We start from the raw sequence: 23,996 nt of genomic DNA on the forward strand, positions 1-23,996 counted from the left end.
TGACATACAAGAACATTGTTCTTCCTGATTTCTTGATTATTTGTGTATCTCTGGCTGTTGAGATTTGAATTTTAAGTGTTCATCAATGTTTCAGGTGTTAAGGCTTGGTTCCCAGATAATGTTGCTTTGGAAGGTAGTCAAACTTTCAGGAGAAAAAGCCTAAGAGCAGAAAGTTAGGTCATTCATGGAGTGTCCTTGAAGGGGCTATTCTTACTCAAGCTCTGGCCCCTTGTTCTTCTTGGCTTCTAGCAGCATTGCTGGATCCCATAACCCGTGCTGTGAAGTTCTACTACTATGTGTAAGGGCCAAAAAGATGAAGCCAGTGAATGGTGGCCTGAGACCATCTCTGAGACAAAATAGGTTTGTTTTTTTTTCTTTATAGATTTAATGGCATTTCATACTTTGTCATAGCTATAGGAAGCCAGGGCTAATATTGTACCAGTTGTTGGAAACTTGGTTCATGCAGTACTCTGAGACAGTGACTACAGAAGATGTGGGTGTAAATGTCAGTTTGTCAATGATTTTGTTTTAGCCTTCATCAAGAGGTGTGTTCCAAGTTCTAATTACTGCCAACCATTTTCTCTGTATATAGTTACAATAGAACATTTCTCAATATTAACATTCTTTTGTGGTGCATGGCCTATTATACATAGTACAAGGAAATTGTATGTTCAATAATTGGGTTGATGCTCCTCCAGGAGTAACTGCAGGGTATATCCTTCAAACAAGAATGACACATAGATGTGCCATGTCTTCATCATACTGATAGTACTTTGTCCTGAGGTTTGCCAGTTTTACTAATTTTTTTTTTACTTTGTAAACAAAATTAAACTTTTAAATAAAAAAAAACATATTCCACTTTAGAGGTTGTTTCTATGATAGAATAAGGCAATAACTGGATCCTCTGGGTTTTTAGGAAGAATAATGTGAAGTGCTATCTATTTTTTTGTTGTTTGTTTGGTTGGTTTTGTTCTATTAGGGATGAGGTAAGTGAGCAATTACCTTCTATACAGTAGAAAGTACGGGGGCTGTCAGTGGCTATGTTTCTTGATTCTCTATTTTGGTAACTCAGAGTGTACCTGCTTTATAGCCGTAGGGAAGCCAAAAGAAGAACTGATGGACACCAGTCATCATCAGAACAGGGTGTGGGATTATTTCTGCCTCTCATTCATACCACTTCATTGAAACTGACACATGAAAGCATTTCATAATATAAATCCCTGTCCTTCTGTTATGGAATTCTACCATGAGAACACATTCAGCTGTGAATCACACCTAGAATTCCTATAGCAAGGTTTGTATAAAACAATTGATTCAAGAAATACTGGGATCTAGAGTGGTGACATTCCATTTCAATGGTTAATATCATTTGGCATCTTCAGAAGGATCATGGCTAAATTCTTCTAATAACTTGCAAAACAACAACTATCACATATTACTAATTCCAGTGAGAATAAAAAGGAGTAGATGTTTGATGTTGATCAGAATCTATGAGATCTTTATTTCATTGGGCTGCCATATATTTTCTATAGGAAGGAACTCACTGTCTGCATTGCTGTGCTCAAAAGCAAAACAACAACAAACCAACCAAACAAACAAATAAATCAAACACAAAACTACAACCAAAAAAAATCCACCACCACCACCACCACCAACAACAACAACAAAACATTTGTTTTCTATATGTGGCAACCCCCTACCTAACCTGGAAACAGAGGCACTTGAATACTTGGAGAATAAATGACAGCATTCTGATAGTGGCACTACTTAAGAAGACAATTTTCATTGATATGACATATCTTGCCCTAAGGTTTTTTGCATGGTCTCTTTACATTTGTAAGAAAATTTGTAATTATGCAATGAAATGGTACACAATAGTTGCAAGCAGCCAAAAAGAATGAAGGAAAAAAGACACTGGATATCTGTGGAAGTACAAGAGGAAAGAAAGAACTGGGTCAACCTGACAATAAAGCAGAACTATTTTTACAGTTCTATTTTATGAGGGTGGTGTGTGTGTTAATGTGTGTGTGTTTGTGTGTGCGCATGCGCACAACTGTATGTATGTGTGTTGTGTATGTGTGATTGGGGTTGTGTGTACGCCATTTGAAAAAGGGAGGGAAAGGAAGATAAGATGACAAAAGAGGAAGAGAGAGGAAGAGAGAATAAAAGAGATGGAAGGGAAAATGGAGAGGGAAGAAGAGACAGGCATCTCGCAGAAATAATTTTTCTCATCTGAAGCATTACAATCAGGTTTGATTTCTTTGGTAGGACACTGTCATATTTATTATAATTTTTAGTGGCTGCTTCAATGGGCCTTAAGAAAAACTGTATAACAAATGATATCCACATATATTAATAAAATATAAAAGGGCATGATTTCTTTGTGGGTTCTATGTTAGGTGGCACTTTCTTGGAACAGTTGGAACCTGTAGAGCAAGGAGCATCTGCTTTGGGAGTGTGGGATTTCTCACCCTATTCCAGGAGAGCTTCCAGTACAGCCAACAGCATCAGGGTTCAATGCTTGCATTGGAGCAGCAGAACATCCAGTGACAGCAATAATTACCAAGCTTTGCTACTGATGAGGCAGGAAGGCAGGGTTCATGTTGTTTAGCATAAGCAATTTTAGAATATTCACATTTGGATTTAGTTACTTTACAAAATGAGGAAAATCTGAAGAACAGCATTAAACATTCACATTTTTTTCTGTATTCTAAGTTATATTTAAACTCTATTTTTAAATTTTTAACATTGTATTCAAATTGCTTCACTTTCCCAATACTGATGGTATACTCTTGATGGATAGATTTTTTTTTAAAAAATTTGTATCACTTCTACCAAAAGTCTTCTAGACTTTTAAGTGAATCTTTAGTTTTGATGGTAATATTTTTAAAATGAGATTACATCATGTTTTGCGTTTGCTCACATATTAAAAATGCTTTTTTCATAAATATTCAAGGCTAATATTCTCTCTCTTGAGAGGCACATTAATATGATGATTACTGAGTGGATCCCAATATATATATATGGGCAGTCATATCTCAGGGATAACAAACAGTTACTAAATTGGATGTAAGGCCTGCTCAATAGGAGGGAAGTCATGCCTGTTACTGTAAATTTAATCAACTACTCTTGGCTCACCAGGCTATGGAACCTAGAGAAAGAAACTACTTCTGCCACTTTCCCAAGCCAGCCTAATTTCTAACTGCATTCTCATCCTCTACTTTGTCTTCTCTCCCCACTTTTATCTTAAACAACTGCTCAACAACTGTTGTGGTTTACAATCTTTCTGCCCCTTCTTCTGTGATGTTCCCTGAGCCTTAGGGTTAAGATTTGTGTTGCAAATGCATTAACTGTAGGTGAGTAACCCACAGACAGAAGTTGATGGCTGCTGGTAGAGAGATAATTAATTTTCTTTAAGGTTTTGGCCCTTCTGGTAGGTGGATCATTCTTCAGTGGATGGCCCCACTGAGAATATTAACAACACAAATTGAACTCGTGTGTGTGTGTGTGTGTGTATGTGTGTCTTTTAAGTACACAAAGTTGAATGAATAGGGAAGGGAGATAGTTGCTCTAGAAGAAGTTATGGAAAGAGGTAAATATAAACGAAATATATTGTGTGAAAACATAAAGAACTATAGGCAACTGAGGAAATCTGGGAGTGAGAGAAGTAGCTTTTCCCAGAGAAGAGCACATCAATTGGTTTTTCAGGAATAAATGATCAGTCCTGAAGGCATACTGAAAGTAACACCATACATACTGAACAGGAATGTGTGTGCGTGTGCGTGTGCGTGTGCGTGTGTGTGTGTGATGTGTATATATGTGTATAATATAGCAATTAGTGAAAAAAGAGGCCTTGAATTTTAAGGAAAGTGGGATGAGGTATATGGGGTTTGGGACGGAGGAAAGGGAAGGAAGAAATGGTTTACTTCCATTTAGTTATATAATCTCAAAAATAAAATTAAAAATTCTCGAAGAATTAATAATATAGTAGATAAGAGAGCCTTTGCACTTAAAAAGGTAAGGCAGTCAATAGTCAGCTTGGCTCGATTTTGAGGAATAGCTATAAATATGAAGAGCAAGCAGTACACCTATATCTGCAAGCCCTAACCACTCTCCACTCCTCTCTTTCCATTCCATTAGGAGAGTGAAGTAGGCAGGACTTTGCATCAGAGTGGTTTTCTAGGCAGTTGTTCTCCTTTGTAACTCAGGTGACTGAGTAGAAACAAAAATAGAAAAGAAATGCAGGGCAAAATGATTCAAGTGACAGAAGCCCATCAGGCATGATGCCACAGGTCTGTAACTGCTGAGAAGGGAGGCTGAGGCAAAAGGATTTGATTGGGAAACAAAAGCAAGATTCTACCAGATAACAATAACAAAGCCCACAAACATACAAACAACCAAGAAATAACAACATGTAGCCTTTGAATCTCATTGATATTTTTGTGCATATGTGAATGTGTATGTAGTATATATAGGTGTGTGTGTGTGTCTGTGTGTGATGCTTGTATGTGGTATGTAATATAGATGTATATGTGGTGTGTGTTTGTGGGACTGTGTGTAGGAATACATATGAAATATATTGTGTGTGCTTGTGTGTGTGTGATATGTAAGAGGAGTGTTTGTATGTGGTATGTCTATATATGTGGCGTGTATATGGTATGGTGTGGTATATGTGGAATGTGTGTGTGCGTGTGTTCGTGTGTATGTGTGTGTGTGTGTGTATTCATATAGAAAGCAGGGTCTTCATCCTTATCACTCTCTGCCTTCCTTATTTCCCATAAAATGGTGACTTTCAATGTATCTGGAGCTAGACTGGACTGACAATCAGCAAGCTGTCTCATTCTTCTGTCTCACTTCTCTCCCAGTGCTGGGTTACCAGTATGTGGAAAGCCACTCTCAGCTTTTTACTTAGATGCTGGAGACTCGAAACCAGGTCCTCGGGTTTGTGTAGCAAGTGTTCTTACCCACAGGAGCATTCTCTCAACTCCAACCTTATTGATTTTGAGCTTTCCACAGAGCACGGAAGGGTATTTGGTAAGCATGCCATTGCACATGTTTACTCTTGCTGATTTAATTCAAACATTGCCTCTGGAAGACCCATGATCACACAAGCAAACTTGCCAGCGCCTTCATTATGCTCCTGGGATGTTTTAATGGTTTCTCTCTTTCTGCTCTTGGCACATTGTATTTCCCTCTGCTTGTTTCTGTCATAGTCGTTAGCCATGAAGTTCTTGAATGTAGATATTGTGTTCTGTCTATTTTTGAAGTCTATACAGTCAAACACAATACCTTCCATACAGTAAGCCCTGAATACAGTAATCCCTGAATATGTTCAGCAATTAAACCAATGTGAAAATTTTCCTTTAACTTTAAAGATCTGTTTTTATATTCTGCAAATGAAAGAAAAACATTGTGCTGATTATTTCAGGGTCAGTTAAGAGGTTCAAAGCAACTGACACAGATAAGAATGATCAGAAATCTCTGTACCCCTTAGCATTTTTTTCTCCTAAAAACACATTAGTCTCAAATGACAAAGCTGCTTTCACATTAGCGCTCATTTGCATATAGCACTGCCTGTGTTATCAAGGCCACTTTCAGCTAGCTAGAGTCACTTATGTCATTTGCAGCTTATGTTCACAGGGAATTTTCAGTCGTTGTAATCCATTTGGCTGAAGTAGCTTTTCATGTTTGGAGCACTGCAGTAGGAAAACAGCAAGAACAGGAATAATAGCTCCAGGTTGACTTAAAGGAATGGGTAGAAAGACTAAAGCCTTTTGAAAAATGAAAGAAAGTTGAAAGCAAAAAAGTAAAGATCAATGGTGTTTAACGAATACATGTGTATATGAGTATGTGTGTTTATGTGTGTGTGTGTATATATATATATATGTGTGTGTGTGTGTGTTTGTGTGTATGCGATTATGTGTGTATGTGTTTATATGTGTGTGTATATATATATGTTTGTACATGTGTTTATGTGTGTATATGTGTGTGTGTAAGTTCTTATAGGTGTGTGTTTATGTTTCTCTGTGTTTGTGTTTATGTGTATATATATGTTTATAGGTGTGTTTATGTGTGTATGTGTAGGTGTGTTTATAGGTATGTTTATGTATGTGTATATATGTTTTTAAGTGTGCTTATGTGTGTGCTTATGTATGTATATGTGTGTAAATGTGCTTGTAGGTATGATTATGTGTGTGTTTATGTGTGTGTGTATATGTGTGTGTGTGTGTGTGTGTTTGTATTCTAAACAAAAATACAAACATATGGTAGAATTAGGGATAATCTCTATCTAGAGTTGGGGATATTATTGATAGTATTGTCAGTCAATGTTTCAACAACAAACAGACGGCACATGCAAAATGGCTACTTTAGTAAGAATTTCTTTATGCTAGGTTTTCTTCATGGATGTGAATGTAGGATTTCTACAAGGAAGAATCCAATGTCTTGCAGACAGATGTTAAATTTGTGTGTCTAAAGAAATGAAGGAGGAGATAAAATCCATTTCCTGAACCTGAAAATACAGAAACCTTTACTTAGGTTTACTTAGGACATAGCCAGGACTAGGAATGCTCAAAGGATGAGAAGAGATAAATAAAGCAGTCAAACTTGTCAGTCTCCATGCTAGCCTGGGCATCTAATGGGGCTGTTCTGTGAGCACTTTCAGCAAGAAACCAAGACACAGGAACTTAAGAAATATGTTTTCTGCAGGTTACTCTTAGGTGAAAACATGGGGCATACTGGGAAGCAGACCTGGACAGGAAAGCCGAAAACAACTAGCTTGGGGGTGGGGTGGGGGAGTAGACATGAAGGACCACCTCCATCATTTCTCACAAGTAATTACTACGATGCAGATTTGACGCTGTACTATTATGCCTTTCTACAAAGCAAATCTTCCTCTTCGGAAGCCCTATGCAGCAAAGTTGGAGAAGTCATTCAGTTAGCCAACCTCTGAGAAGACAAGTCTATTAAGACTTAATCACAGATCCTCCAGCCCTCCAGATTAAGTATTGAGTGAGCATCATGCTTTAACCTCTGCTCTGGATGCCTTGCTCAGGATGCTGGATGCTATGTGCTGAATAGCAACTTCTGAATGTGAAGACACTCTGATGAATTTACCCTGAACAAGCCTTGATTTAGAGTACCATGAGAGGCATAACTGTGAGCAATACATTGTCGCTGTCCTCCAGGAGCAGCATTGTGCCAACTTGGCAGTTGTTGCTCAGTTCTATGGCTTTGTTAGGGTGGCTTCAGTGCAGCAGTTGGCTCTGATGAAGATGTCATTGAGGAAAAGCCTAAAGCATTCCCCTGTGGATGCACATTAGGTTGGTTGACATGGGAAAGATTTACTAATTTGCTGATTGCTCTTGGACATTAGCCAGTTGCCAGACAACACTGCTATGATTTTCTTTCCCTTTCCCCCCTAAATATCTTCAAAAATCTCTTCATTTCTAAATATTCCAAACCAATTCACTATTTCAAACAGAAAGGTAGCACAGTTCTCATGGGATTGTTTTGATTAAATATCTTCATGAATGGAATGTTGTCAGCATAATGTCTAAGGTGTAGCTACTCTTTTGCCTATTGCTTTGATATTTCAATTGCTGGTTTTAGCTAAATACTATTCTTCACTATATGGTTTCTCTTAATTTGTTTGTGTGAACCTTCAACTCATAAACTAAAAGTCAGGCAGCCTAAGAGCTGGTTCCTGATGCAGATGGACAAGGAGACCATGCAACCATTAACCGGAATGTCCTTATCAGTGATCCAGAGGCTCAAAAATGACAGAGTTAGAATAGGAAATACCAGATTTATGTCACTAGAAGGCAGAGATAAATTAATGCAAGTGCTTGGGCATTTCTTGAGTTGCTGACTATCCCAGGGACAACTGGCTTCTGTTCATAGCTTTGGAAGAAATGAAAGAATGTGGAAATAGATCCATTAGACACTATTTTTCTAACTATAGTTTTTTTATTACTTAAGATTTGAATAACCCAACCTTCTTAACCCATTCAATTCTGTTTACTTAAGGGAAAATTAAAATAAATCCCAATATCAAACATAAAACAATTTACTTTAATTTATGCTGGCAACATACTCTAAGGTATATGACTCTCCTGATTATACAGATTATAGTGAAGGGTTTTTAATTATGATAAAGTTCTGCTTTTTCTTAAAAATACACAGAATGTACTTATTTCTTTTAACTTTCCAAAATATAATAAAAATAAATTTTGTTTTAAAAGGGAGAAATGTGTGGTTTTATTAACGAAAGATCCACATTTTAGTTTCTATATTTTAAAAGTAATTCCTGATGACTAAGAATATTGAACATTTCTTTAATTGCATCTCAGACATTTGAGATTCCTCTGTTAAGAATTATTTATTTATATCTGTGTCTCATTTTTTATTGGATTATTTGGTTTGTTTATATATATTTTTTGAGTTATTTATATATTTTGGATTTTAGTCCTATGTTAGATGTGAAGTTGTTGAAATCTTTTTCCATTCTGCAGGCTGCCATTTTGTCCTATTGACAGTGTTCTTTGCCTTACAGAGGGCTAAAGGAAGTATGCATAAATTCCTGTGGAAAGAGGGAATATAATAGATATTGAAGAGGGTGGGAGTGTGAGTGGCTGGAGGCTGATACATGAGAAATCAGGTAAGGCAAGAAGAGAAGGAAAGAGTACTTGGAGAGACAACTTGGGGCATTTTGAGATAGAAATTTAGTGCAATGTAAACTCCCAGGAATCTACAAGGGTAAGCCTATATAAAACTCCTAATAATAGGGGATATGGAGTCTGAACCAACAATCTCCTGTAACTAGGCAAGACTTCCAGTGGAGGGATTGGGAAACCATTGCAGCCACAAAACCTTCAATCTACAATTTGTCCTGCCTCCAACATGTGCTGGGATAAGGGTATCACAGAAATTATGGGAGTCACCAACCAACGATTTGGTCCAGCTTGAGACACATGCCATGAGAGGAAGTCCATGTCTCAAACTACCTAGAGGGCCAGGAATCAGACACTATATAGCCCAGAGATCCAGGATAGAGCCCAACAGAACCAACACAAATAAATCAATAAAATGATCTCTAATGGTATTCTACTATATTCATAGACAAGAACCTAGCATAATTGTCATCAGAGAGGCATCATCCAATAATGGATAGAAACAGATGCAAAAATCCACAGTCAAACAGTAGGCAGAGATGGGGAATCCTGGGGGGAGGGGGGTAGGAGGAAGAGCAGACCTCATTGAAAAAGCAGTGGCCACCTCTGCATAAACATGGGGGGGCACACAGCTGAGGAGGCAACTTTCAAATGAGGACCTAACTGAAGACTGACTGAGACCAACCCTCAAGGATGAGACAAGAGTTCAGTAGGGCAGCGGCTGTTCAGGGCATAAAGCAACAGGGGAGGAAGGATTTCAGGAACCAGGCGGGTCAAGGACTCCAAAGAAAACCCACAGAACCAACTAATCTAGGTTCATAAGAGCTCAACAGAGACTAAACCAATAATCAAAGACCCTGCCTGGGTTTGACCAAGAGTCTCTGAAATATGTTTTGATTGTGTAGCTTGGTCTTCTTGTGGGACTCCTAACAATGGGAGCAGGGGCTTTCTCTGACTCTTTTGCCCATTTTGGGGGCCCTTTTCCTCCTACTGGGTTGCCTTGTCCAGCTTAATACAAGGAGTGGTGTGCGGTCTTACTGAAGAAGAAGTGAATGGGGGTGGAGTGCTGGGAGATGAGGACCCAGAGGAAACTGCACTTAGGATATAATATATAAAAGAAGAAAAACATTTTTTAAAGTAATTCACTGGTTGTGTTGACTCAGTCAGTAAAGTGCTTGGCATGCAAACAAGAGAACCTGAATTCAGGTTTTTGGAAGAAAAAAAAAGATTTAGCAGTATACCTACAATCTCAGTGTGTTCAGAAGAGTGGTGGGGGGGATACTGGAGGTCTGCCACACCAGCCAAATTGCTTAGTTCCAAGTTCAGAGGGAGATCTCTTCTCAAGGACTAACAGGGAGAGTGACAGATAGATGAAGACATTCAGCATCAATCCCTAGCTACCATAAGCACATACATGCACTCACATCCACAAACACACACATGCATACTAACATATGCACATAAAAACTCATGATTTTGACAATTTGGCCAAGAATATCCATATGAAATTTATGTAGATTATGATAGTTTCAAAGGATAGTGTTTGGTATATATTACTGAGAAATCAGCATGGTTGACTAATTAACAAAGAGGAAATCTCAAAGAACTTTATATTCTGGGCACCAAATTTGCTGTCATCTGCTGCAGCTGCCAAGGAAGCTCCTGGGTCTATTCTTTCTTGACTTCTTGGTTATAAAAATAAAAAGTGAGGTTTCGAAACAGGAAGTGATTTATTCCTGGTCACAGAGCTGGCCAGCCTCTGTTGAAACCTTGCCAGTTTCAGGTCAGTGTCCCTCCCTGTGACTATATCAGTCTAAATCTTAAGTGGTTTTCACAGAAAGAAAATTAAAATCAGGATAAATGAATGAAAATCTGCCACAATTTGGGATTCTGTTTAAAGCCTTTAGTAATAACTGAAAAAAGATTCATTTACTGAACTGACAACTTCAGAGAAAGGACCAATTGCAGTTGGTCTGAAGCGACACCTATTTTTTTTTTTAAGGTGGGAATGATGTATCTGTGGCTAGGTCAAAATTTCTTGAAAGAAATAAGTGTTTTATGCAACTTGGTATCTGTCTAAATACCCAGATGAGTTCTGTACACATTGAGGGGAGTCAACAAATATTTGATTGATGAGTCAGGGAGAACAGAGAAGTAAAGAGCTAATGTCAGTGTGCTTTATCCAGTAAACAGTTCACAGTCTCCTATAATCTTTTTAAGATCCTGTGTATCTAAAGCTAAACAGTATTACCACATGCCACAGTTTGTGCGCACGCTCATGTGTGTGTGTGTGTGTGTGTGTGTTGAAGCTATCAGTTAAGAGTTTAGAAGGTTTTTAATAGCCTAAGTGTTAGATGTGGGTTATAGGTACTGTTTAGTACAGTGATATGAATCAACCTCTATAATATAATTTTAAAAACTAATGTAACAAAAGAAAGACAAAGAACAGCATACATCACTATTTTCACAAAGATCGATTATACCAACATGGGCACAGCTGGCAACATTAGAAACACCAAAGAAAGTCGTCTACTGATGAGGCTAGCAAAAGTTGTCCAGTTGCAATACAGTGAGTCATTTTACATTGTTGAGAGCCTTGGAAACTCTTGTTAACTAGAAATTGAACCTAGCCAGATGTGGTCGCAGACATTTGTAATCTCAGTGTTTGGGATGCTGAAGCTGAAGTACTGAATTTGAGGACAGACTAGGCTACACACTAAGTTCCAGTCAAACCTGGACTATGTATATCAAAACCTTGTCTCAAAATAAAAAACAAATTTATCCTTTTTGCCCATTTTGTGGTGATGGGGCTCTAACCCAGGGTCTTGTACACGCTAGGCAAACATTGTATGACTGGGTTTTATAGTCTTGGCCCGAATTACGTGAATTATGAAAATACATGATACTGAAGATCATTGTATTAAGGGAATAAGACATAAGCACAGAAAATCAAGCAATTTGGGAAGAGGAAGGGACCAGAAGGGTGAGAGGCAGAAAAAAGAGTGGGTAAAGACAGGGAATACGAAAAGTATATAATTTACATGCCTGAAAACATCAAAATGAAATCCATCATTTTGTACAGCAAATATATACTAATTATAATAAGATTATATAAATGACACCATACAGTACATAACATTTTGTGTTTGATTTTTACATAATGTACTCAAGATTTACTTAAATAATTGTGTATATCAACAGTGTGATGATTGCTAAAAATAGCAACGACAACAAATCCTCCATAAAAGAAGAAAAACCCAACAAAGTTATACCTGGGGAAGTAGGAGGTGAAGGGACCCTCTAGAATGTACCAGACACCTGAAAGGTAAATGATGCTCCGGATTCAAAGGAGGAACCTTAGATGAAATGTCCAACAGTGGGGAGAGGGAATTTATAGAATCCAACTCCAATAGAAAGACAGGACATCAAGTGGAACAATGGGGTTGCCATTCCACAGTCAAAAACTCTAACCCAGAATTGTTCCTGTCTCAACTGCAGGGATAAAAATGGAGAAAAGACTGAGGAAAAGGAGACTCAGTAACTGGCCCAAATTGGGACCCAGCTTAAGGGGAGGAGGCTTCAAGGCCTGACACTGTTGTTGCTGTGGTGTGCTTGCAGATGGGAGCCTGGCATGGCTGCTTTCCAAGAAGCCCAATAGACAGCTGAAGGAGTCAGATGCAGGTACTTGCACCCAACCAATGGATGGAAGCCAGGGACACCTGTGGTTGAATTGGGGAGGGGCTGGAGGAAACTGAGGAGGAGGGCGAACCCATAGGAAGACCAGCAGTCTCAACTCATGTGGACTCCCGGGATCTCCTAGACACTGGGTCACCAACCTGCAGAATACACAAGCTGATATGAGGCCCCGACACATACAGCAGAGGACAGCCTGGTCTGGCCTCAGTGGGAGAAGACGCACCTAGCTTTTGAGAGACTTGAGGCCCCAGGGAGTAGGGAAGTCTCGTGTGGGAGTGGGGGTTGGGTCCATCGTCTTGGAGGCAGGGGAGGACAAATAGGATGAGGAAGAGTCAGAGGGCAGACTGGGAGAGGGATAACTACTGAACTGTTTAAAAAAAGATTAAAATAATAATAATAATAATAGAAAATTAGCAAGCAAAATCTATAAAGATGCATTGTATATCATATATATATACATATATATATATTATATATATAGTGGATATATAATATATATATATATATATCCAGAAATTACTAACTCGAGGTAATTAGCATTTACATTGCTTCCCATTCTTATTTTTGTTGAGAGAGTACTTAAAATCTACTTCTGTAAGATTTTCAATAGTATAATATTGGTTCTTAACTATATACTTGAAATTCTCCCCTCTACCAACACTGTCCCACTCCTGGTGGTACCTCTTCTATTCATGTCTATGAGATCAACATTTTAGGTAATAAGGCCATATGCTCACACACATAGTAGTTGATACCTATTTGGACGTGATGGTCATGAAAAACAGGGGTTACAGCTTAGTAAATCTTGGAAAGAGCCAAGTCCACTGAGAAGAAATTTATTTTGCATAATCACACAGAACCTGTGAAACTATCATCTAAACATCTTAACAATTATAACAAGATAAAAACAACCTAGATGCCAAGGTGAGACAGTTGATTTTTAAAGAGCATTCTAACCACAATAAAAATATTTATGCCCAAACACATTCCACAAGAAAATGTTTAATGTGTTTTCATAAATGATCTCTCATATCATTGCACTGAGGAAAACATGTGCGATTTTCTTTTAATGTCATCAAACTGGAACCTAGCCATCTGTCTTGTAGACTTCCCCATCACTCATTTTTGGAGTGAATGGAGAATAATTAAAATGGCTATAATAGTACTTAGGCTGTGGTATGTGGAGCCTTTATATCTAGTGAGTCCTTTATTAGACTGCCCTACATCCTCAATCTCCTGCTTCACAGGTCTCCAGATTGATGAGGGTAGAGCGTTCTGCTGTTGATCCCTTCCTGGCTTTCTCACCTATGTCCTGTTTTTCATGCATTGCCACAAAGGTTCATATTGAAACTGCCTATGTTTCACAAAAGAACCACAGCATTCCTTCTGTCTACTTAAAACTTACTCATTGTCATATGAATCAGAGCCCTGGGGACTTAGCTGGCCTGGTGCTAACCAACCTCTGTACAAACAGTGTTACCCAAGAAGCTGGCATCTACTCTAGGAGCAGGTAATAAGAGCCAGAACTCAGAAAGCAGATTGAGTTTTCAGTTGTTACCAATAGTAGAATAAGTAGGCTTTCAGCAGATATATGCTGCTTGAATTTGTTGACAGATTTAGAAAAATTCTGGTGAAATCTAAAGGCTGATTAAAGGAGTTCACTTGAAATATAATCCCTTAACGCTCTTTAAACCAATTCCTAATGCACTCAGTAGATCTCAAAGTCATTATTTTAAATGTAAAACTGAGCTCATTTCTTTAGATAAATAACTTTCCAATAGGAGGACACCCATCAATAGAGATATTAATGTGGATTTTATTAACACACTGTCACAATATCATTTTAACTCTACCTTCTCCAACCAGTAATTAAGTGACATGTGCTTCCTATATCTCTCTAGGCTCTTAGACTTTCTTCGATACACTAATGCTACTGTGAGCCCTAATGACTCATTGCCGATAGTGTCTATACAGAAACTTTTTCAATTGCCTTCCCATTTCCTTCTCTTTCCAAACTGGAATTCATCAGTGCAGGAGTGGAGTCATAATTAAGGACATGTTTTCCATCTCTTCATAACAACTCCTGTGCTTCGTCCATGTTTCAGCTTGTAAAGTTTTATTCTCAATGGAGCAACCCACAGGAGTAACTTCACAGATGGCAAACATACACACACACACACACACACACACACACACATACACACACAGAACTAGTCACTGCCACTTGAAAAAATAAAGACAAAAGAACTGAAATACTCTTACATAATGGATTAAATATCTACTGACATGGCTTTGCATCCCAAACTTTGTTCAACTGTAGAACACTACACCAATTCTTTCTAAATGCACTCAAATGATAGTTTCCTCTATTTCTGAGTTCTATGTTAATCACTAAGACTGTATACCCCCTTGAATAAGCGTATTTTATGAATGTTTGTATTGATCAGTGAGAGATTGGATATTCACCAGTGGATCCATATTATTATTTTGTCTGGTGACTTAGCAGCTACCTTAATTTGTCCCTGAAGCACAAAATTGTTGTAATTTAATTTTGTAATTACTGTTTTATTTATGTGTGTGTTGTATGCACGTGTATATATGTCTGTGTGTGTGTGTCTGCAGGTGCACTCACCCATACCAACATGTGTGGAGATTAAGGGTTAATGTTAGATATTTTCCTCAAACACTGATTCATGTTAGTTTCTGAGACAGTCTTTTACCAAACTGGACATTGGTTGTTTCAACCATGTTGATGACCAGGGAGTCTCCACGATTCACTTGTCTCTACCTCAGGCAACCCTAAACTCAACCTTTGTGAGGGTTCTACAACTCAAACATAGACCTTCATACATGAACAGCAAGTTCAATACCTACTGAGCCATCCCCAGCCTAACTAATTTTCTTACTAGCATGCAAAGGAAGCAATATCATAATCCACATATGAAATTTTAAGATGACTGTTCTAGTGTATCTACTTGTTGAATCATGAGTCTACAAATTATATCATTTATTTATTGAATTCATTAATTCTTGTTTAATCCTATTCCAGGTGTGCGAATTCACATCCTTTGATAGAATCTTAGTCAGAATTCCTTCTTGACAGCAGAGCTTGTTTGCAGTGAATAGATGACTATTCCATGTGCTGCTTTGTTCTTAAATCTGAGTGATTTTTCACTTTCACAAGCCAGTGGGAGAAATATGGGAGAAAGTAACTTGCTTATACTTTTGAGAAGTCCAGGCTCTTCCTAAATTACAGTACTGGAACATTCTTTGTTTACCACCATATCTCATAATTAGACAGTATTATTAAAATTGTCTTGTATGCTTTAACTTTGAGGACACTAAACCAAACCGTTGATGGAAGGCCTAGACGAGTACATTGTTTTTGCTTCTCTATTAAAGTCCTAACTTCCATAATGCCATGTGTGAGGCACACCACAAGGTTGGCGGGTACTTCTGAAAAAAACAAAAAATGTTTTCAGTACTATTTCTAAACTACGGATAAATAAGGCTTCAATCTTAACAACTGTCAATTCAGAATATATGCACACTCAATTTAACCAAACAATCAAGAACATATTTAAAAATAGTCTCAGAGTTCACTGTTTATTCTCTAAGCATGCTTTTCAAATTAGAAATTAACATTTAAAAGAAAACAAACAGAGGGCCTTGGCAAAGTAGGACTAAAATATCAACATTAGCACAGGCCATGCTGATTCTTTTCTGGGGGTGGGGGGGTGCTGATCCCAGAGGTCCTCAGTGGCAAAACAACAACAGAATTCACAACTGCTTCCTAGTTTGGGAAAATACACACAAAAACTCATGTGTTTCCCTGTTTCTCCCAGAGAATGTTGCTCTAACATGAAGTGTTCTAGGTGGGTAGGAATAAAGACTAGGTAATATGATAGACGTCACATTGCAGAAGGGCACAGAGGTATTTAATTTTAGTGTCAGAACTATAAGTACTAGCCATGATGCCTTAGTTTCCACAACAATAAAATAAGACAATAAACAAATGACAAATTTTCTACCTTCAGAGGCTTTCTGTGAGATAGTATATGGAAGCTTATAAGACACAACCAGTCAGAGGTGGTTCTTTTGTAGCAATATCCTTAGAAACATCCAATCCTTGAGAGGCCACTTAAGACACAGGAGGTAGCCCTTAGAAATTGTCATGCATGTTCTTTGATTACCTGGATTTATTGTCTTCCTTGTTCCTGAACTATTTGCATCTATTGTATTGCTAGTTCTGCAACCTAGAACTGACCTTAATACTTGCATAATTTAATTTAAACAGTATAAAGGCAAAAAAGGAAGAGGAGGGATGGGATAGGGGATTAATGGGTGGAGGGAATGGGGAAGGGGGATGGCATCTGAAATGTAAGTAAATGAAATATTGAATTAAAAAAAGAATATAAAAAAGAAAGAAAAAGACACAAAAGGTAACATAATTTTGATAAACTCGGAAAGTAAACAACACGCAAGTTTTAGAAAGTTCCTAGAACTTAAAAGATTCACAAAACCCTCATTTCTATGTGTGGTGGTTTAAATGAGAATTCACCCTCTTAGCTCACATATTTGAATACATGGTCCTCAGTAAGCGGTCTGTTTATGAAAGTTTCATAGAAGGTTTTGGAGGAGAAGAGTAATTGACTGTGGGCTTTAATGTTTTAAAAGACTTGTGCTGTTCCCATGTCTGCTTCCTGTTTGCAGTCAACTTATGAGCTTCCAAGTGTTTCTAATGCCCAATCCCTTTGCTATGTCATCATATATTATAAACCCTTGGAACCAAAAGACCAATTAAATGCTTTATTTTATAAGTTGTCTTGGTTGTAGTTTTACTACAGCAATAGAAAAGTAGCTAATACACAAAGGTTTTGTAAACATTAACAGCTTCTGGGAGCAAAGGCTTTCTGGCCTATCCAGGTGCTTATAAGCTGTGCAGGGAGCCCCAAATGATGCAGTTCTCATGAGTTATAGCCTATCCTGAGGTGTTCAAAAGTAGTTGCCTTTAAGTCATCCATGCTCCTGAAAATAACCTCTTACCCTGGGAGGATCTCCAATAAATTCACTGGTTCATCAAGGCAAAGTTTGGTGGAACTGTTATTTTGTTAGATGTTGGCTCCCTATCTTGTGTCAGTAGATATTTGTTCATGCCTCCTCAGGAAACATCACACAGTAGTGGGCCACACCTGTAATCTCAATATTTGGAATGCAATTGCTGGAGGATGATGAGTTTGAAACTAGCCAGTCTCAACTATAGGATTCTAGGCCAAAATAACTTATTGAATGAGATCCTGAGGAAAATGGTGTGTGGAAAGAGTGGAAGAGAGAGAGAGAGAGAGAGAGAGAGAGAGAGAGAGAGAGAGAGAGAGAGAGAGAGAGAGAGGAGAGAGGGAGAGAAAGAGAGGGAGAGAGAGAGGGAAGAAGGGAACAAGGGAAGAAGGGAGGAAGGGAGGGAGCAAGGGAGGGAGGGAGGGAGGGAGGGACAGAGGGAGGGAGGGACGGAGGGAGGGAGGAAGAGATTTCAAGAGATATTTCTGGGAATAGTGGTTCACATCCATAATCTCAATGCCCTGAAGGTTAAGGCACAAATTGCAGAAGAACTAGAATGAAGTATATACTGAATTTCTATCCTAGCTTGAGCTAGACTCTGTCTCCAAAAAGAAACAAAAGTAAACAAAAGTAAAAAAGAAATAACAAAAATGTTATAAACTATTGGAAGGAAATAGGACACAAGTAATGAGGAATGTTAAGTATGACCAAAGTATGTCATAATGTTTATATGATAGAAGTGTCATAGTGAAACCCATAATTTTATACAATGAATATATGCTGGTTAATTTTTTAAAGGCATATCAAAAAATGGGGTCACAGAACTTGCTTAATAGCTGAGTGTACATTTCATTTTGGAAAAGAACCGAGGTTCAGTTCCAAGCACACACAGAATAGCTCATAAATGTCTGTAACTCCAGTTATATGGGACACCCTCCTCTGACCTTCATGGGCATGAAAGATGTATGCATATAAATACATACAAAATACTTATACACACAAGATTAAATCTTTAAAAGAGTATATACATGAACAATTTGTTATTTCATCCATTTACTTTTCTCAGACTTTCAACACTTTAAAAAATATTGCTAATATTTAGAGTAAAAAAAATTTTCATGGTATGTTTGTAAACCTTCTCTTAGAGGACAAAGCTCTGATGTGCAATGTCTGCTGATAACTGGAATATAAATTCATACCATGTCCAGCTTTTAAGCCGGTGGTAAATTGGTACTGGCATAGAGCACATTACAGGAATATGAAAGAATATTTAACTAGAATAGAGGAAGCTTTGAGGAAAAAACCAACAACTTTGAGGTCTCGACCTTCTCTTTGTGTTCTCTGCAATCATTTTAGATTCTTGCTCTTTCCTTCAAACCTCTTTTTCTAATCTCTCTTATCTACTAAATCAACTCTGACTGCCTCCGGCTGTTATGAAAATTGAAACTGGCTGAGTATTTATTTGTTTTGTGACAAATACTCAAATACTATAATATAAATATCAAATACTGTGACAGTTACCCTAACAATATGAAAAACCTCATTTCATAAGCTACACTAGAGATTAAATAAAACAACTTTTAAAAGATGGCTAAAATACATACCGGTGAAGAAAGAAGGCACACATACAATGCCTCTACTCTCCAACAGTCTCAGGCAGTAGAATGTAGCTATAATGGAATTTGTCACCAGCTCTGTGTTCAGCTCTTAGTGTGACCACTGGTGATGTCTGACCAGGAATGTTCTCCTTGTCAATTCCAGGCTCAGTTTTAGGTCCTGATAGGTGGAGATAACAACAGCACCCACCTTCTTATATATAAACTCTCTTATGAAATGGGATTAAGTATGTGACAATATTTTATAAACAGTGAAGTATTTTAAAAAGAAAGTCAATGACTTCTGAAGGTAGTGTATTGGTAACATACTCATCTAGCTTGTTTGAGGCCTTGGGTTTAATTCCCAGCACAAAAAAAGAGCCACCCCATCAAATGTATGCTAGTTATTAGCAAGAAGAATGGCTACTTAATACAAGAAGAGAATAATTAAGGTTATCAGACAATGAGGTAGCCTGGAGGTCAGAATGCTTTCTTCTGGTATAATGATGATATGTTGGGTTGTGTTAGTTGCTTTGCTCTTCTCCGTGGCAAAAAGAAATGGCTTACTTTGGCTCTCAGTTTAATGGTCTACATGATTGTGGAAGCGAAGTCTTAGCAGAAGGATCATAAAGTATCTTGTCCCATTGCTGAGAACCAGAAAGTGAGGAATGTTGGTACTCAGCTAACTTTCTCCTTTTTACTCAGTCTGGGAAGACACTTTAATGATGGTGTCGCTAACATTTAGGTTAAACCTTTGTGAGAATATTCTCACAAACACATCCAAAGGTGTGTTTCCATGAGAATTTAAATCCCAATCAAATTGACATGCAGAATTCATCATACTGAATTCTAGCCTGTCAGAAAGGAAGATGTGGGTTGGCTGAGGAAAGAAAGGGATGTAGGTATTTGATCACCTAGAATGGCATGTGCAGGATCCTCTAAAAATGTGGTTCTTAATCTTCTTTATACTGTGACCTTTTAATACAGCTCCTTACATTGTAGTGACACTCCCAGCCATTAAATTATTTCATTTCTACTTCATAACTATAATACTGCTATTGTTATAAGTCATAATGTAAATACCTTGTATACAGGATATCTGATATGAAACCCCTGTGAAGGGATTGTTCAACCTGCAAAAAGGTTGAGACCCATAGGTTAGTAATTACTGCTCCAAAGGGAATAAAGGCACAATTGATTTTCAGGACAGGGAATAACAGAACCCTGCCTTCTTGCCATTATCATTAAGTATACACACTCATGAACAGAGGTAATTGAAATATAACTTCTTTTCTGAGATATGCATGAGAAACTCAAGCCTTTCCTCCTCTCTCTCCCCTCCAACCTCTCCTTTGTCCTCTTCTTCCAACCTCTTCCAACCTCTTCCAACCTCTTCCAAACTCTCTCTCTCTCTCTCTCTCTCTCTCTCTCTCTCTCTGCCTCTGCCTCTGCCTCTGCCTCTGCCTCTGCCTCTGCCTCTGCCTCTGCCTCTGCCTCTGCCTCTGCCTCTTTTCTTTTCCTTGGATGATTACTTTTTAAGATGGAGTATGGTATTATAGTTAAATATCTCCTTTTGAGTTTATATAGAAGGTAAAATAAATTGTAGGCAGGTTGGCAGTAAAGTGAACTATATAGCCCATCACTATTTGAAAAAACATTACATAAGGCAGGTGAAAAGCCTACATTTTAGCACATCTGGGGGAGTTTCTGAGGCTTCAAAAGTTCATAGAGATTCCAACATCATTCGGTGAGAAAGACTTGGGATACTGGAAAGCAGATGTCTATTCCCAGTTATTCTGGAAACATTTGGAAACCAAAATTTAATAAGAATCAGTGGCAGTGTTTGGGAACTAAGTCCCAATTGAGTATAAAGGAGGTTGCTTAGAAAGTAGGTTACTGAGGCAAAGCTTTCATCCTTTTGTGTGGAGGAACCAGACTTCCATTATACTCCTTTTAGCTGTCATTCTGAGACATAAGAGATCTGCATCAATTCTCCACATCTTTTATTATCATCCTATGCAGGCACTTCCACAGTAGTTGTTCTGGAATTCATAACAGATGACATGGTAGGTAAATGGTGCTTTATATTATTAAGTGGGTCTTTAGCTCTAAGTCTCTGATGTTTTTCCACAGTAAGCAACGAAATTAATCTTTATCACTTATCTTCCAAATTAGAAAATCTTGTTGAACATATTTCTTTCCTCTTCTGTTAGTAGGAAAGTTTGTTACAATGAATGATGTTAAAGGGCATCTGTTTTTCTTAAGACCTAGACTTAACTTTGCTTAAGTTTGCTTTTTACCTTTTTTCTCTGAACTAAAATATAGGTCTTTTCATGCTTTGAAGGTTTCAGTTCAAGAAAATAACACCTCCAAACACTGAGCTACTCAATATCCTCCCCAGAGATGGAGAAGAAAGGAAAGCTAGTCAAGAGAAGAATCCAGAACAGAAGATGACATCTCACCGGACCTTTACAGAGGAACTTTGATTGGTCTCCCAAAGGTGGCAGCATGCTCCTTCAGCTAATACCTTCAGCCCTAGTTTTACAGACTGCTTATGTAGAGGGAAAGGCTAAAGGATTATGTAAAGAGAAATTTCTTCTCATAATTGTTTACTCCTTCCACTAAAGGCAATCCTTTAAGACTGTCTCATTGTGAAAGACCTGCTGATTATTCCATTCAGTCTTTGGTCATTGTGATGGTTAATTGCCATTGACAAGTTGATTGGATTGAGAACAACTAGGTTAGCGAAGCACACCACTTGGTGTGTCTGTGATGTGCTTTCAGTGGTCATTAACTAATAAGGGGAAGACTTACCTTAGAATGTGGATAGATTCATATACAAGGCTGGTGTTTACTGCTCTAGTTGGCATGTTTTGGGATAGTGGAGCCTACAAAATGAGGCAAACTAAAGCCTCATGCAAGAACTAGTGTTATTCAGATCATCAAACAGTTTCTACTCTGAAGATTAAGAAGAGTCACATGAGGAAAGTGTACAATCACAAGAGCCAGCCACAAGTGGCAGAAACATTTCTACAGAGGCATATAAACAAACAAAAATAGTTAATTGTAGCGAATAATCTAAAGCAAACTCACTCCTATCTCCTGCATCTCAGAGAAGCAAAAAGCACATTCTAAGAACAAGTTCATGTTTCAAGGAAACCAGGAGATCCCAGTCCCACAGAATCAATTAAGGAAGGCTCACAGAGACTGAACCAACAGTCACAGACTGCATGGATCTATACTAAGTCCTCTGCCTATGTGTTGTGGTTGTTAGCTTGATGTTCTTGCGGTACTTGAAACATTGGTGGTGGGGTTGTCTCTGACTTTCTCTGAGCTTGGGACCTTTTCCTCTTATTGGGTTGCCTTGTCCAGTCCTGATATCATGATGGTTTGTGCCTAGTCTTATTGTAACTTATTGTAACGTATCATTGTGCTGTGTTAGGTTGATATTTCTTGAAGATCTGTTCTTTTCTGAAGGTAAATGGAGGAGGAATGGGTCTGGAGGAGAGGGGAGGTATGCTGGAGGAACTGGAGGAGTGGAGGGAGGGGCAACTGTGGACAAGATGTATTATATAAGAAAGGAAATAGGACAAAAATAAATAACAAAAAGGAAACCGCAGGCAGGATATATTGTATGTGGGAATAAATAGTAAACAAACGAACAAATAAAATCAACTGAGGTCACAAGATTCTTATCTCGTTTCCCGGGGTTTTCTCACAAGCACTTAGAATACCCCCACAGAACTCCATTCTTGGACAGTGTTCGAACAGGCTGTGGCTCCAGATGGGCTAAAAGGAAAGGAATGATTAAGCCTTCTGGAACGGGCATACTTTGCTTCAGAGGCTATGAGAGGAACAGTTTTTGTGAACCACATCTTTTCTCTATAATGTTTCTGTTCTGGCATGGGCTTAAAAACAATGAGACCAGCTGACCATAATGATCCAAAATAAGTCTTTCTTCTTTTAAATTGTTACTCTCAGTATTTTTTTTCACAGGGACAAAATGTCTGAGTGATATATTCATTGCAGCATCTCCTGAAGTGAAGAGTTATGCAGATGGTAGAAAACTTAGTGAACATGACTCATTCCACTTATTTTAAATAAAGATGAAGAGCTATGAATGTCCCATAGTCCTTTCCTTCTATTTTGTCGACATATGGGAAAAAATCCTTGTGGTATTTTTATGTCAATTAAAATGATAGCACCTATTTGAACCTGTAATGTTAAAAGAAGTTGTATGCTAAACTAAAAGTGGAATCATTGGCTTTAGGTCTTTTGAATAGCTATTAATATGATTTGTAACATCTGGGAGTAGGCAAATACAGGTCACCAGCTATTTCATCATTTTAGTAAGGACAGGTTGCCAGGAATGAATCTGTGGGTTTTAATATTATGTTTAAAATTTGAAACTTGAAAAGACTCTCATGAGAAAGACCTAGTCAAGGAAAAGGGAGAAAGGTAGGAAGATCAAACATTAGAGAAAAACTATCTGTATTATACTATATAAATGTACCCTATACCCTCTACATGCCAGATGCAGATATTTTCAGTTTAATATATAGGAATATTTTTCATATTCTGTAGTTATTACTTGTAGGTTATAGGGTTGTTTGGTAGGTAATAATCACAACTGGTTGATTAACCTCACAGAAGAATAGAGATTTGAGAACTATGGCCCACACAGAACAAAACAAATAACTTTCCCTACTGTGAAGTCCCATTCACTGCACAAGGGGAATGACAAAGGGCAGAAACACAAGGTCCTCCTTAGGTTAGCCATTTCCATTGGGTTGATTCACATTTTAAGTTCACTATGAAATTTGTCATCATTCTATAAATGTTTTTGTTTCTCTTCCTCCAGAGGAAGTGTGGGGGCCCCAGGCACACACATATGCTAAGACTTAGGAGAGGCTCTCTGACCCATCTGTGCTTCTTCAACCATGAATGATTTCCCATGGGTGAGATGTGGTTCACTGGA

The 23,996-nt window shown here is 38.0% G+C and overlaps 1 pseudogene; it reads left to right on the forward strand.

Moving 5' to 3' along the window:
• Nucleotides 1-11,159: 11,159 nt before the first annotated feature.
• Nucleotides 11,160-23,996, forward strand: part of LOC114631564 — a 57,238-nt pseudogene continuing 44,401 nt past the window's right edge.

The sequence above is a fragment of the Grammomys surdaster genome, unplaced genomic scaffold, assembly GCF_004785775.1.
Source record: "Grammomys surdaster isolate TR1022 unplaced genomic scaffold, NIH_TR_1.0 97, whole genome shotgun sequence".
Classification (NCBI taxonomy): Eukaryota; Metazoa; Chordata; class Mammalia; order Rodentia; family Muridae; genus Grammomys; species Grammomys surdaster.